Here is a 13,926-nt window from a genome sequence, read left to right as displayed (position 1 = left end):
CATTTTCTATGGCCCCGTTCACACTTGGTATTAACATCTGTCTCAGGTGATCCATGCATTGATGACATCAGATAGATAGATAGATAGATATATAGATAGATAGATAGATAGATAGATAGATAGATAGATAGATAGATAGATAGATAGATAGATAGATAGATAGATAGACCGATCGATCGATCGATCCACAAAACGTGCAGTTCGATCGGGATCGGTGTGCTATTACTTTTCTCAACAGTTCACGAATTTGCGCAAAATTTGCATTGAAGTCAATGGGACGGGCAAAAAAAAAGAGCGAAAAAAACAATCATTGGACTTTAACAAACATCTACTGCTCAGGCATACTTTCACCTAGAGACTTCATTTGAACTTTAAACAGTAGACACAAGTCTTGTGTATTGGCGTATTACTCATATAGTTTTTGATCAATCCCTGATCAATGACCATGATCATTTTTGGAGAAATTATGAGATTATAATGGTTGTGTATTGCACGGAATGTTCGTGTCAGAGCGCGTGACATCATCAGTTAGAGTGGGAGAAAGCCCAGAAAAGTTCCAGATTTTTTCTCTTTCCACACTCGGCTCGGCCACAATTTACACTCTACACACATAATTTTTTCAGAAAATTGTAGACAAACTTGTTCTTGTTCTACAAGTTCAAACTTGTAGCCTAGTTAGCTGCTCCACAGATGGAGCTTCACTGCTCCGGCGTCATTTGGATAAAAATAACCACATTGGGGATCTAAACAGTCTAACATCTAAACATCTAATCAGATCTAAACAGCAGCCGGGCTGCTGCGGTGGGCTGGCTAACCAGCTTCGTCATTCCGGGGGAAAAAACGAGCCGGGGGAGACCTGGATGACAGCGGAGGTTAGCCCGCCGACCACCACAGCAGCCCGGCTGTAGCCTCTGTGATAGACCGCTCGTCCGGTGGTAGCCTAGTTAACTTAGCTGCTCCACAGATGGAGCTTCCAAACAGGCGTCATTTGGATAAACTAACCACATATTGGGGATCTAAACAGTTACTTTATCGCATGAAAAAACATTAAAACTTAATAAAGTGACGCATTAACAGTGGGAATTAAAATAATTTCTCGAGATAAGCCAGTAGCAGTCTTCTTCGTTAGTTTTCATTCAGCTACTCGCCAACACTGCCCCTCCTGGTGAGGAGAGCGGCCCTTTGTGAATCAGCAGCTGTGAGTTTGTGGATTCTGTGTGGATCTCGGCAGGAATGTCTCAGAAATACGTCATTGCGGAAAGAGATGCGTGTGTGTGATTGGTGATCCACAAATGCAGAGTCACACTTCACAAACAGAATTTTCGGTTTTACAAATGGCTTTTTTGTTTTTACAAATGGAAAATTATACATTTACAAATACACAATATATTTACAAATACACATTTATTTGTAAAAACCAAAATACAAGTTACAAATTAGAAATTTGTATTTGTGGATAGCAAAACACGTGTGCAAACCAAGGAACATTTGTAGATCACCCTTTGTGGATAGCAAAACACGTGTGCAAACCAAGGAACATTTGTAGATCACCTTCTGTGTGTTTACAGATATTTATGAGACAAAAATAACTCCATACATACACATGCGCGCATTCCTCTCCCACACACAAACAAACACACAGGTAACTTCATGTGATAAAAGTTAGAGATACACACACACAGGTAACCTAATATTACAGCTCCTCCATATCAGTGCTTATAGAAAGATGATCATGTGTCTGATCAGCTCTGTCTTGACCTTAAGGTTGTGGGTTTGATTCCCACGTTGACAGAGATGGTAAAACCGGCAGTAGCCCCGTGGCCCATTCAAAATTTCCCCAGAGGAAATTTTCTAGTTGTCAATACGACAACTTCACTCAATTGAGCCAATCAGATCGTTTGTTAACCCTGCTACGTCCGAGAGGGAAAGAGAAAGTAGACGGAGTGATGACAGCATGTCTTGGTCCCAAAAAAAAAGAAAAGTTGATGCTGAAGTCAAAGTTGAGCCACCGGGCGGATTGTGGCCGCTGCCTTGGTTTAAGTGTGTGTGTGTGTGTGTGTGTGTGCGTGGGGGCCGTTCAGATGGGTCTCTTGCGCGCACAAACCCATTACTTCACAACCGAAAGTGACGCTGTAGCGGTGTGTATTCGGTGCGACGTGCTTGTTTCCTGCTTCTCCTGTCGGTGTTGTGTCAGACCTCCCTGGTTCTCCCTCGGTCTATAAACTTTTTCACGCGGAGCTCTGCCCCATTTGGAAGGAGAAGGAAGCCCGTATGCGGAAAGACGTCACCTCTGAGAATAAAGTGTGTTATAGAAGGTTACACCCCGCCTTTCCGAAGCCCCGCCTTTCCGACAATAGACTTCCATTCATCGTAATAGCGGGGTTTTCTATTTTTTCTAAAGACCCCGCTACTCCGAAAAGGCTATGGGGGGAAACCCCCAGTGCGCAGTGCACATTGATCCTTTTTTCTTTTTGGGCTCAAACGGATCATGTGCATAATTAACTGCAAAACAAGCAAATACTTCATATTAATGACATATAACGTTATGCTTCTGGCCTGTCTAGCCTCTACCTGGTCTTTTTACTAAACTTAACCAACTCCTTTCTGCATTGCCTAAGCCCAACCAAAGCATCTCCCTCAGTCAGCTGTCAGCACGAGCGGCGGCTGCAGCAGCCTTGCGCCCATGTGGGCTCAAGTCGGGTTCAGCCGCGCTCGAGCGGCGCAGGGGGGGAGAAAAAAACTGTATTTCTTTTACTGTGTGGGCTGTCCCCGTTATGGTTGAGAAACACCCATTTCAGGACTACTGACTTGTATCACCAGAACAGAACAGGGTAACACTTTACAATAAGGTACACAAAAGTAAAGTAGTTAAAGGGATAGTTCAACATTTTGGCAAATTGGCCCATTGCCATAATCGCTATAGTCATAGCAGTAGGTTCGTTACCTTTAATTGTTGGTGCAAGCTATTTTTAGAACGGCGGAGCGAAGCAACAGGCTGCTCAGGGCTATGCTATGGAGGCTAAGGGAATTTCTTGGTTTCCCTCATCAAACTCATCAAATACACAACCCAACAACTCCAAAAGGCTGTCGTGGACAAGTTGTGACCTGCACAACGGAGCCGTTTTAGAGGTAAATTCATGCGAAACCGCTGATGCGCGTTGCCTTCAGGGACAGTTTTTCAGCAAGCAGACTCTGTATTTACCTTGTATTTACCTCGAAAACGGCTCCATTTCGTAACGTTCCGTTATTATCTCATAGCGTGGTGGATGTGCAGGTCACAACTTGTCCACAAAAGCGTTTTGGAGTTTTGGGATTTTGTATTTGATGAGTTTGATGAGGGAAACCAAGAAATTCCTTTAGCCTCTGTAGCGTAGCTCTGAGCAGCTCGTGGCTCTGCTCCTCCATTCTAAAAATAGCTTACACCGACAAATAAAGGTAACGAACCTACTGCTATGACTATAGCGATTATGGCAATGGGCCAATTTGCCAAAATGTTGAACTATCCCTTTAATGAAGAACTATTGAAGAACTAATGAGGAACTAATGAGTAGTTAGTGAGGAATTGAGGTACACAAAATTACAGTACTGAGGAACTACTGATTAATTAACTATTAGTCAGTTCTTCAGGAACCCCTGATCAAATTTCAGAGGAGTAGTTACTGAGGAACTAATGATTAACTAACTATTAGTTAATGGTCATGTAACCCGGGTGGAAAGAGTTCACTCCTTTTCGGTCTCTTACGGTAACACGCTACGTCATGACGTCACGTAATCACGTCGTTAATTAAACTGCACTTTATTTGCATTTACATGCAGGTTACAGTCAGTTCTTCAGGAACCCCTGATCAAATTTCCCATGCCAGATTAGCTGCTGTAAACTCAAGACAATAGTCCTGATGGTGGTGCTACAGCAAGCGTCTAAATTTTAAAACTATGAAAATGCAGCATACCAAGTCAGCCATATGTGCTACAGCTTCACAACTTTCATCAAACTGTAACCTTAACAATGAAGAAACTTTTTTAAAAAATTATTATCAGGCGCATTTCCACTGCAGGAACTTCAGGGTAATTTTACGGGGCCAGCCCCGTTGATGCGTGTATCCACTGCAGGAACCTCCCCCTCAGGGCCGTTTACAGGCACTTTTACAGGGCCGAACGGAGTCCCTGCCTGGGGGTCGGTACTCGGATCTGCCCTGAATAAGTCCTGGTGGGGCTTGAGATTTACTCTGTGCTGATTGGTCAGACTCAAAGCAGGATCATGTGATGCCAAGAGAAAGCCCCAAAATAAGATGCATTTTTATAACCCAACGTTACTAAAATTGGAAAAACTGCCGGAAAAAAGAGAGAATAACTCAGTAAAAGACGAGAGTAGCAGTAGGCCTGGTAAAAAAAAAAAGAAAGAAAAAAGAAAGGCAAATAGGCGATCGCAGGATTACATGACGATCAAGACAGCTTTTTTTTTAAAGAAAGCGCCTATGCTGACAGAAAAAAACAACAACAAGAGCAGTAAAGAAAATGCTGCACAACGACCACGCAATGATCGAAACTGTTGCACGTCGCCATCAGAGCCCGGTGGGTTCCTGTCTGCAGAGACACGGCCACTGAGAGGGCTGAGTGAGAGGACGGTTCCTGTAGAAGTTCCCCCTCCTTTTACCAGGAACTCCTGCAGTGGAAACGAGACTATTATAAATATATATATATATATATATATATAATCCATCACTCAAAAACTGTAAAACGTCTTAAAGGGGACCTATTATATTTTTCCAGCTTTTCAGACTTATAATGAACATTATGGTATCAACTATCCTGTCTTCCTATTCCCGTTTGTTGCACAATGCCAGAATGGCCAAAATTTGCCAAAACTAGCCCGGACCGCTGTAAACACGGTGTATTTTATTTTGAAAATTAACCGGGTGTTTTATTATGTATTTTGCACACAATTTCCTGTCCTGCACGACCTGCTCTGTGCTGATGCACCGTGCTCTGGCGTCTGGCAAAAATAGAAGCTCTGCGTATGTGTTGCGGAGGGCTGCCGGATGCTGGAGCTGTTCCGTAGCAGACCCGTAGTCGGTGGAATCTCACACGGTGATTATAAATTACACGTAACGTGTCGGAGTGGATCTGCAGCCGTTCGACACTCAGTGGAATTTATCAGTGAGAGTGAAAGTGTGTGTTTCACACTGCAGTGACATCACATGGAGAAAACACATGATGAAGTGTTTCCTCCTGGTCTCCTCCTGCTCTGTATCATCACTAGATAAAGACTCCAGCTCCTTCTTCTCTGTGCTCAGTGTTCATCCAGACATACCAGCCTCCGTGTGAACACAGTGATAAAACAGTGTGTGTGTGAGAGCCATGTAATGTCCATGTGTGCATGCTGACAGAGAAGGTGCTGCTCTGACCCCCCTCCTCCTTTCAGGGTGGAGCCTGCTGGAGTCCGATTCTTGACACCAGGTCTGAGGAAGTGTAAGTCTGTTTTTACTTTGATTCATGGAAACAAAGCAGCACATTCAACCATCTTCACACTGTCACATCACTGACCTCATGAGTCTTCATCAAACTGTCAATAACTGATCACATGATCAATAACTGCAGCTGTGTCTTGTTCTCTCCATCAGATTCCTGTCCACTCACAATCGACACAAACACAGTGAACACAAAGATCAAACTGTCTGACAACAACAGGAAGGCAACATATTTGGAGGAGCGTCAGTCATATCCTGATCATCCAAACAGATTTGACCTTCAACATCAGCTGCTGTGTTCAACTGGTCTGACTGGTCGCTGCTACTGGGAGGTCGAGAGGAGAGGAGAGGTTTATATATCAGTGAGTTACAGAGGAATCAGAAGGAAAGGACACAGTGAGGACTGTGAGTTTGGAAGGAACGATCAGTCCTGGAGTCTGGCGTGGTCTAAATATTATAGTGGTTACTATGTCTGGCACAATAACAGCGTGACACGTATCCTCTCCTCCTCCTCCTCTGTCTATAACAAATACACTGCTACTGACAGAGTAGCAGTGTATGTGGACTGTCCTGCTGGCTCTCTGTCCTTCTACAGAGTCTCCTCTGGCTCACTGATCCACCTCTACACCTTCAACACCACCTTCACTCAACCTCTGTATCCTGGGTTTGGGTTCTCCTGGTCCAGTTCTGGCTCCTCAGTGAGACTGTGTTGAGTGAACCAGAGTCTCCTCCTGTCACAGAAACCTTCTCACTGTTGAACAGACAGTTCAGTCTCTACATGTCTGTCTCTGTCTCTCACTCATGTTTTCACATTCATGGATTAAATCAGTTGATTTCTTCTCAGTGATTCTTGTAAATGTCTTCCTCTTCTTTTAAAGATGGAAGCGTTGATTATAACAGGATAAAAACCATGGTGACTTTTACTTTGGTAAGAGTCTGATGTCCCTGTCTAACCCTCTGAAGCTCTGTCAGGCTGGACGGGTGATGCTAAAAGAAGAATTTTAAACATTTTTGTGCAGGCTTCAGTGATGAATCATATCTTATAAACTTGTCTCATTCCTGAAGTTTTGGCAGGAAAAAAAAAACAGTCAGTCAACAGGTTTAACTGATCATAAATCACACGTGTTGTTGTTACAGACATTGACGATCTGGTCTGGGCTGTTGCTGCGAGGCCATGACAGTCTGTGACAGGGAGGTGAATGAAGTCACCATTCAGATTCATCACTGTAGACTGTAAACTGTGCCTTTAATACAGGCTTAAGGGACTGTATGTATGATCAAATGAACAATTATCGTTTCAATAAGCTTCTGCAATGTCACAACATTCATTTCCGTTAAAGATTCTCAGTGGGGTTCAGGTCTGGACTCTGTGGTCACATTGGACCCCATCTCTTCCTTGAAGATGATGGTTCTCCATTATCCTTCCAGTTGCCAATAATTTGACCCTTCTGAAACAGATTAACATCTTTTCCAGGACCACAGGATGTGTCTTCAGACATGGTTGTTTAAGAAATGAGACTGCATCAGGGTTAGATAAGTTGTTACCAGTGGAAACATAATCATCCATGCAGTATCCAATGGAAGGCTCGGACCTTTCTTTCTTTCTTTCTTTTTCCTTTATTTGTTTGAGAGGGACAGTGTACATTAATTAACATTTTAAAAAGATAAAATGTAAATGCACCCAATTATAGCCAAAATGCTAAAGCTTAGCTTTGTTAAATCTAAAGGTCTAAAGTGGTGACTTTTTTTATTTGGACGGGCAGTGTATATTGGATAGAGAATCTCTTTACTCACATATGTGTAACTAGGGCTGGGCGATAAAACGATAACAATATATATCGCGATATAACTTTACTCAATAGCAATATGAAACGTGGTCGATAGAAAGTCGATAGGTTTCATTCATTCATGATTTGAAACAGCCAATGAAAACGAGAGTTGCGCCGTGCTGAACCACTGGCTGAGCCAGCCAGGTTAGATTGACACAGCAGGAAGACTGTACACAGCACAACAACACGTGGTAGTGTTGGGGCTGCTGCAGCCTGGCGTCAGCAGCGGGGCATCGCCAGTAAAAACAAAGAGAGAGAATGAGTGTTGCCTCGAAAGAAAACTAGGAAGAACTAGGACGAGTGACCGCGAAAAGACGCGTGGTACGTCATGTTTACATTAACCCCGAGATACAGTACTGTAAACAACACTAAACTTTAACCACGGAGACAGCAGGCAGTCGGAGCGGCTTGAGCTCCGGCCGCCGTCACACATCAGAGGGAGCGTAGTCACGGCGTGGCCGCTCTGCTGCTGCTGCTGCTGGGGGAGCATACGTCAGTCCGACAACCCAAAAGTCCGACGGCCCATCTCTCCGACTACCCATTAATCCGACTTTTCTAGACCCATTGGGCCGACTGCCCACTGCTCCGACTAAAATAATCCCTATATTGCGACCAGGGCTAAATCCGACCATCCAGAATTCCGATTTTGTGTTTGCCTCCTTTCTTTTTTTTTTTGCCTTTCCTGTTTGTGTCATTTTGTGGAGCAGTAAACAACCCAGACCCATGCCCGTTAACTACATCCTACTGGAAAAACTACTGACAAGTCAAACTGTAGTTTGTTAGATGTTACGACCACCTGGCTCACGGTAGATCACAACTAGTAGGGAGACCACACAGGTAAACCATTTAATGTATTTATTAAAAATAAGGCCCTAAGTTACAAAGTAACTAAAGATAATAATGTGCAAAGTAACAAGAAACAACTAAGGGAAAAATGGTTGGCCGCTGTTGTCACAGGCAGGGAGGGAGAGAGAATGGCGGCCCTGGAATCCTCTCCTTAAATACCCTCCCAGGCAATCAGACCCAGGCAATCAGACCCAATCCTGTGCACCTGGATTGGACCTGACCTGAAAGGAAAAAATGAGGAAAGCACCAAGGCACCAGGGAAACAGCGCCTCCCCCACCACACAGGAGGAGGACAGCTATTCCCAATACAGAGATACATAACATAGAGCAGTGGTTCCCAACCTTTTTCTTAAGGGACCCATATTTTTACCATTGTAAATTTTGGTGACCCCACCCCCCCCCCCGATGAAAAATAAAATAAGGAACATCATATCTTCTTTTACATTAAATACTTTATTACATTTCAGTAATTTCATAACAGCATGAAACAATGAGGATAACCTGTCTATATTTCTTCAGAACTTAGGCCTAATTTTAAAAACACAATTTTCTTTATTAGGCCCTATATTTCAATATATTACCTGCTTAAATAAAAAAACAGCAAGAGCATGAAACAATGAGGATAACCTGTCTATATTTCTTCAGAACTTAGGCCTAATTTTAAAAACACAATTTTCTTTATTAGGCCCTATATTTCAATATATTACCTGCTTAAATAAAAAAACAGCAACAGCATGGAGCAATGAGGAAAAACATGTGTAAAATGACCACATAAACTTCAGAACTTGTACTAGGAACACATTTTTCGTTGTATTATGATCTTCTTTTCATTTCACTTTCATACATACCAGGCAGCCTAGCTTTTAATGAGAGCTCTGACACTGTATTTCTTGAGCCAGTGATGGGATGTCTGGTGTGACTTTGGTAACAGCCAAACGAAAGTCACTGTGCACATCAAGTCTGTTGCGTGCCTTTGTTTTGATGGTGACCAGAGCGCTGAAAGCAGTCTCTGACAGGTATGTTGTGGCAAATGGCAAGATGAATCTGGTGGTCGCATGATGAGCAAGCCTGGGAGCGACTCCTGGTCCTTTCACAAGCCAAAACCGCTTGTATCCATGCTCATCATAGAATCGCTTGCAGAGAGAGTTGGACTTTATATCCATGAGCTCATCCTCAGCCTGGAGGTGCTCCACATCTTCTTCTTTAGCGAGAAATGGGTCCATCACCCATGCGTCTTTTGAGACATGTTCATTAATATCCGAAAAACGCGAGTGCATATCCTCTTGAAGCTGCTCCATGTGGCGGGTGAATTGTCTGGCCAAAGCATCAGATAACTTCCCCCCTGACTGTTGTTGTAGCAAAGGAAACTGTTGCAGGTCCCCCTTTCCCAATTTATTCTTCCTGTACTCCACTTTGCGCACAAACGCATCCACTGCCTCTTTGCACTCCATTACGTTGGCATCCGCGCCCTGCATGCGTTTGTTTGCCTCGTTGTACAGACTGAATATCTCCGCAAGATATGAAGTCTTAATGAGAAACTCGTCGGTCATTTCGTCGGATAGTTTCTGGTTATGAACGGCTAAGAATTCCCTTATTTGGTTTTTAAGCTCCATGAAACGCACCAACACTCTGCCGCGGGAAAGCCAGCGCACTTCGGTGTGGAGGAGAAGTGTCTGGTGCGCCTCATCCTCACACAGCTGTGCAAAGATCCTTTTGTTGACCGGGCGAGCTTTAATAAAGTTGACTATTTTGACCACAGTCTTTAAGGTTACGTCCAGGTCTTCACAAAGGTGTTTGGCTGCCAGTGCGTGTCTGTGTATCATGCAGTGAAACACTAAACAGTGCGGTGCCTTCTCCTTCAAACGGCTGTTGAAGCCCTTATTTTTCCCCATCATTGCGGCGGCTCCATCTGTGCAGCATGCAACTATATTTTCATAGGGAATATTGTGCCTTGTGAAGTACGTGTCGACTACACCGAAAATATCCTCTCCTCTTGTGGTGGCTGTGAGATTAACAGACATAAGAATGTCTTGTTTAAGCTCAGTTTCCTCAATGTACTGTACATACACAATGAGAATTGCTTCCTCTGCCACAGTGGTAGTTTCATCCAGCTGGATTGAAAACGGGCGCGTCCTGATTTTTTCAACGAGTGTGCTCTCAACGTTCCCTGCCATTCTGTCGATCCTGTCTTTCACTGTGTTGTTGGATAGTGGTACAGTCTTAAATTTGTTAGCCACCTGCGGTCCACACAGTATCTCAGCCATTTTAATGCACGCAGGTTTAATCAGTGTTTCGCCGATGTTGTGTGGCTTTTTGGCTTGGGCAATTAGGAGAGAGCACTCAAGGGATGCAACCGTTGCCTGCCTCTGGTCGCTTCCTGCCCTGAAGAAACTCTCCTTTATGTTTTGGGGCCTGCTAGTGACAACAAGCTCTCTTTTTCGGATGAAAAACTCTTTGGCTTTACCCACCGTCTTGGGATGTTTAGTTGTCTGGTGTCGCCTCAGCTTGCAGGGCTTCAAACTTTCATTTGCCAGTTTCTCGTGGCAAAATATACATTCAGCTCTAATTTTATCCATTGCTTCTATGAAGCCAAACTCAATATAACTTTCTTGGAAGCCCCTCTTTTTCTTTTTGACATTTTCCGCAGTCTCCTCTACCTGACGCTTCGCCATCTCTGCCTGAGCTCTGTTTACGTTGCTAGGCAATGGCTGCTGCACGAGAGGCGTTCACGTCACACAGGAATGCTCTGTTCCTCGTGATATCGGCCTATAACCTATTTGTTTACCTATTTAAATACACGAATAAATGTTTAATGTGACCCTTGAATTTAGTTGATTTTGTCACATATATATGAATTAAACACTTACTCATTTATTTAACATTTTAATTACATTAAAATTATTAAACCCCTTAAAATCAAGAGGGCTTCGCGACCCCCCCTGGATCTTTGGCGCCCCCCTCGGGGGGTCGGGCCCCCCCGGTTGGGAACCACTGACATAGAGGACTAATTAATCTGACATAACCTCTCTCTCTCTCTCTCTCTCTCTCTTATTTTTCTGGGATAAAGGGGCAGATTCTACATAAGATTATTCTTCTTTCTGCTCCCTTTTGTTGAGATTTGGGAGGTTTTTGTTTTTATTGTAGCTTATTAAAATGCAAGATCATTTTTCTGACTGATTTATTGCCTGATGTCGCTGTGTATCTCACTTTCTTCCCCCCGCCCTGCGCCTGTTGTCTTCGTTGTCACTTTGTTGTCGCTCCACAGAGCGCACATGGCTAATTAATATGCATGTGCTGACCATATATGGTTGTGTCTAGACGTTCCGGGGGCGGAATATGAGGTGTGTTCACATGCGCACCATTCTTGGGTCCAGTGTGATTTATCAAAGAGAAATTGCGGAGAGTTGTGCACGCAGTTTGATAGATCTGAAAAAGGTGTAAATATTGTGGGTGTCTTTTCGGCGTAGGCCTAAGCAAAACATTTAGTAGCAGCAGTTCTACACTGCTTACTTACAGTTTTGATAAATGAGGCCCTAGGCCCGAAGCCCAGAGCTCAGACGCTCACAGATGCAGCTCTCCGCGGCTCATACTTAAATCGAGGAAATGGGAGGTCGGATTAATGGGTAGTCGGAGAAATAGGAAGTCGGAGAAAGGGGAAGTCGGACTGACGTCACGCGCCCTCACTCATCTCGTTAACTGAAAAGAATAGTTCACCCAAAAATGAAATTTCACTCATTACCTCCTCCCCCTCATGTGGACTAAGGGCTGGGAGAAGTTTCAGAGTCCTCCGTGGCTTCTCTGAGTTACAGGGGGTCTCGGCGTAGCAGTGCATGTCCATATAACGGTTGCAAATGGATACCAACTGTCTTCGTAACAAAAAGACACACCAAAAAACATCCAGATACCTCCATGCTGCTCGTATGCAATGTCCCTCTTGTATTGAAGCCCAGAAATGCGAAATTGTCCCCAAAAAAATTAGTCCATATTTCAAGCTTGTTTGCGACGGAAGCTCCTCTTCCTGGTCCGTCCAAATCTCGCAAGATTTGCTCGTATGTAATTTCAATTTTGGGTGAACTATTCTTTTAATATTATTAGATCAATACTCAGAGTTGTGTATCAGTGCTGGTGGATGTGACTGTCTCTGACCTTTGTGTAGAGTCTGTGTGAACGCTGCCTGAATCCCTGTAGATCAGCTGTGACACATGGGAAGATGTGCTGGCTGATGAATCCAGGTGGACAGCATGTGATGTAGCAGCAGCAGCTGTGATGAGCCTCTGTCATGAGCCTTCATGGAGCTCACAGGTCGTCAGCATCCATGAAGGAGAAGCTGTTAGTGAAGAAAACTCCAGTCAGACCATGGTGAAGCACACTGATGTTTCCACAAGCTGAAAAAAAAAAAAAAAAACCTCCTGCTTTTAACAGGAATTTAATTTACTTTTCTTTAAACACTGTAAAAGCTACAGGACAGATAACTGAAATAAAATGAGCTTCAATAAACAGTCAAATATTAATTGTATCTCACATTAACCACACACATTAAAATCAATATATTTACTGATATGTGACATTTAAAGGGGAACTATACAAGTCTGGCAGCTTCTCCTCTGTGTTGCTAACCCTCCTCCCCCACCTGGCCATGTGCATTTGTTTTCAATGAAGCCGACCAGAAGACAATCCATGGAGCGGTGGATAACATTATTTATCATATACGTGTTACCATGTGTATATTTGTGTAGTCTTATCTGTCATAAAGAAGAGATTATGGGTTATTATGGGGCGTGGTGCTGCTGGGACCAGAGCTGGGACACCGGGTCGTGCATAGTTCCTGTTTAACATGAGCACATGAGCAGCTAGAGAGTTCACATCACTGTGACACAGCCTGGATAAACACCAGTCTGCTGCTTTTCATGAAGCCCCGGGAGCAACAGGTGAATCCGGCAGCAGCTCCTCTAGTCACTGAGTCCACATCAGGTCCACCTCACTGTTACAATCAGGTAGACGATGGTGTTTCTGTAAAGTCTTGTTGAGCCTCAGTTAAAACCTTCTTCAGGTTCAGGAGGTTCTGTCAGAGGCTGGTGAAGAACTCCAGCAGAACCACGGCGCCACAGCACAGTGGTTTTCAACAATGAAGCTAAACGTTAGCTATTAAACACTGATCTATTATATTATTGTTGTCAGTCTTTTTTTTTTAATTAATTTTTTCATGTATTGTATACTGTACTTTATAAGTAGGCATAGTACTGTTATGTGTTTGTTTATTTTTTAATGCATTTTTAATTATTGTAGTGCTCAAGTCACCTGCCCCATACGGTTGAAAATTAGCCAACGTGGCTAAACCGGCATGTTTACAGAAATGTTTATTAATGTGCATTGTCTCTGTATATTTAAACCAATAAATTCAAATTCAAATTCAAATGCTATTTTGTGTTTTTTAATTTTTATTTTATTTTGGACATTAAACTGTAATATAAGGTGGAGGCTTAAAAATAAGCCCATTGTGGCTTTTTGCCTCTCCCTGCACTGTCCTATTGTTACCTATCATGTTTTATGTTGTATTCTTTTAACTTTGTGCACAAATAAAAAGTAAAGCAAAGTAAATCTGCTAAATCCCAATAAACACAGAATGACTGAGGAGTTTATCAACACAATGTTCAGCATGAGCCTATATCCAAAAACCACTGGACCCAGCAGAATCACAGCCCATTGTGGCGCCTTAATGGACCACATATTCACCAATGAGACAGAAAACAAGCCAGTGAGTGGACTATGAATCTCTGAGCTCA

At 43.3% G+C, this 13,926-nt stretch overlaps 2 protein-coding genes across 2 annotated transcripts in view; both read left to right on the top strand.

Annotated features, from left to right (window-relative positions):
• Positions 1-13,926, top strand: part of LOC146975372 (protein NLRC3-like) — a 31,588-nt gene that overhangs the window by 4,829 nt on the left and 12,833 nt on the right. The gene's annotated exons all lie outside the window — the stretch shown is intronic.
• Positions 1-13,926, top strand: part of LOC146975373 (neoverrucotoxin subunit alpha-like) — an 81,696-nt gene that overhangs the window by 54,938 nt on the left and 12,832 nt on the right. The window lies entirely within an intron of this gene.

Source organism: Trachurus japonicus, chromosome 13 (genome assembly GCF_045865225.1).
Source record: "Trachurus japonicus isolate A0001 chromosome 13, Traja_1.0".
NCBI classification, from domain to species: Eukaryota; Metazoa; Chordata; class Actinopteri; order Carangiformes; family Carangidae; genus Trachurus; species Trachurus japonicus.
This window is presented reverse-complemented; position numbering and strand designations above follow the sequence as displayed.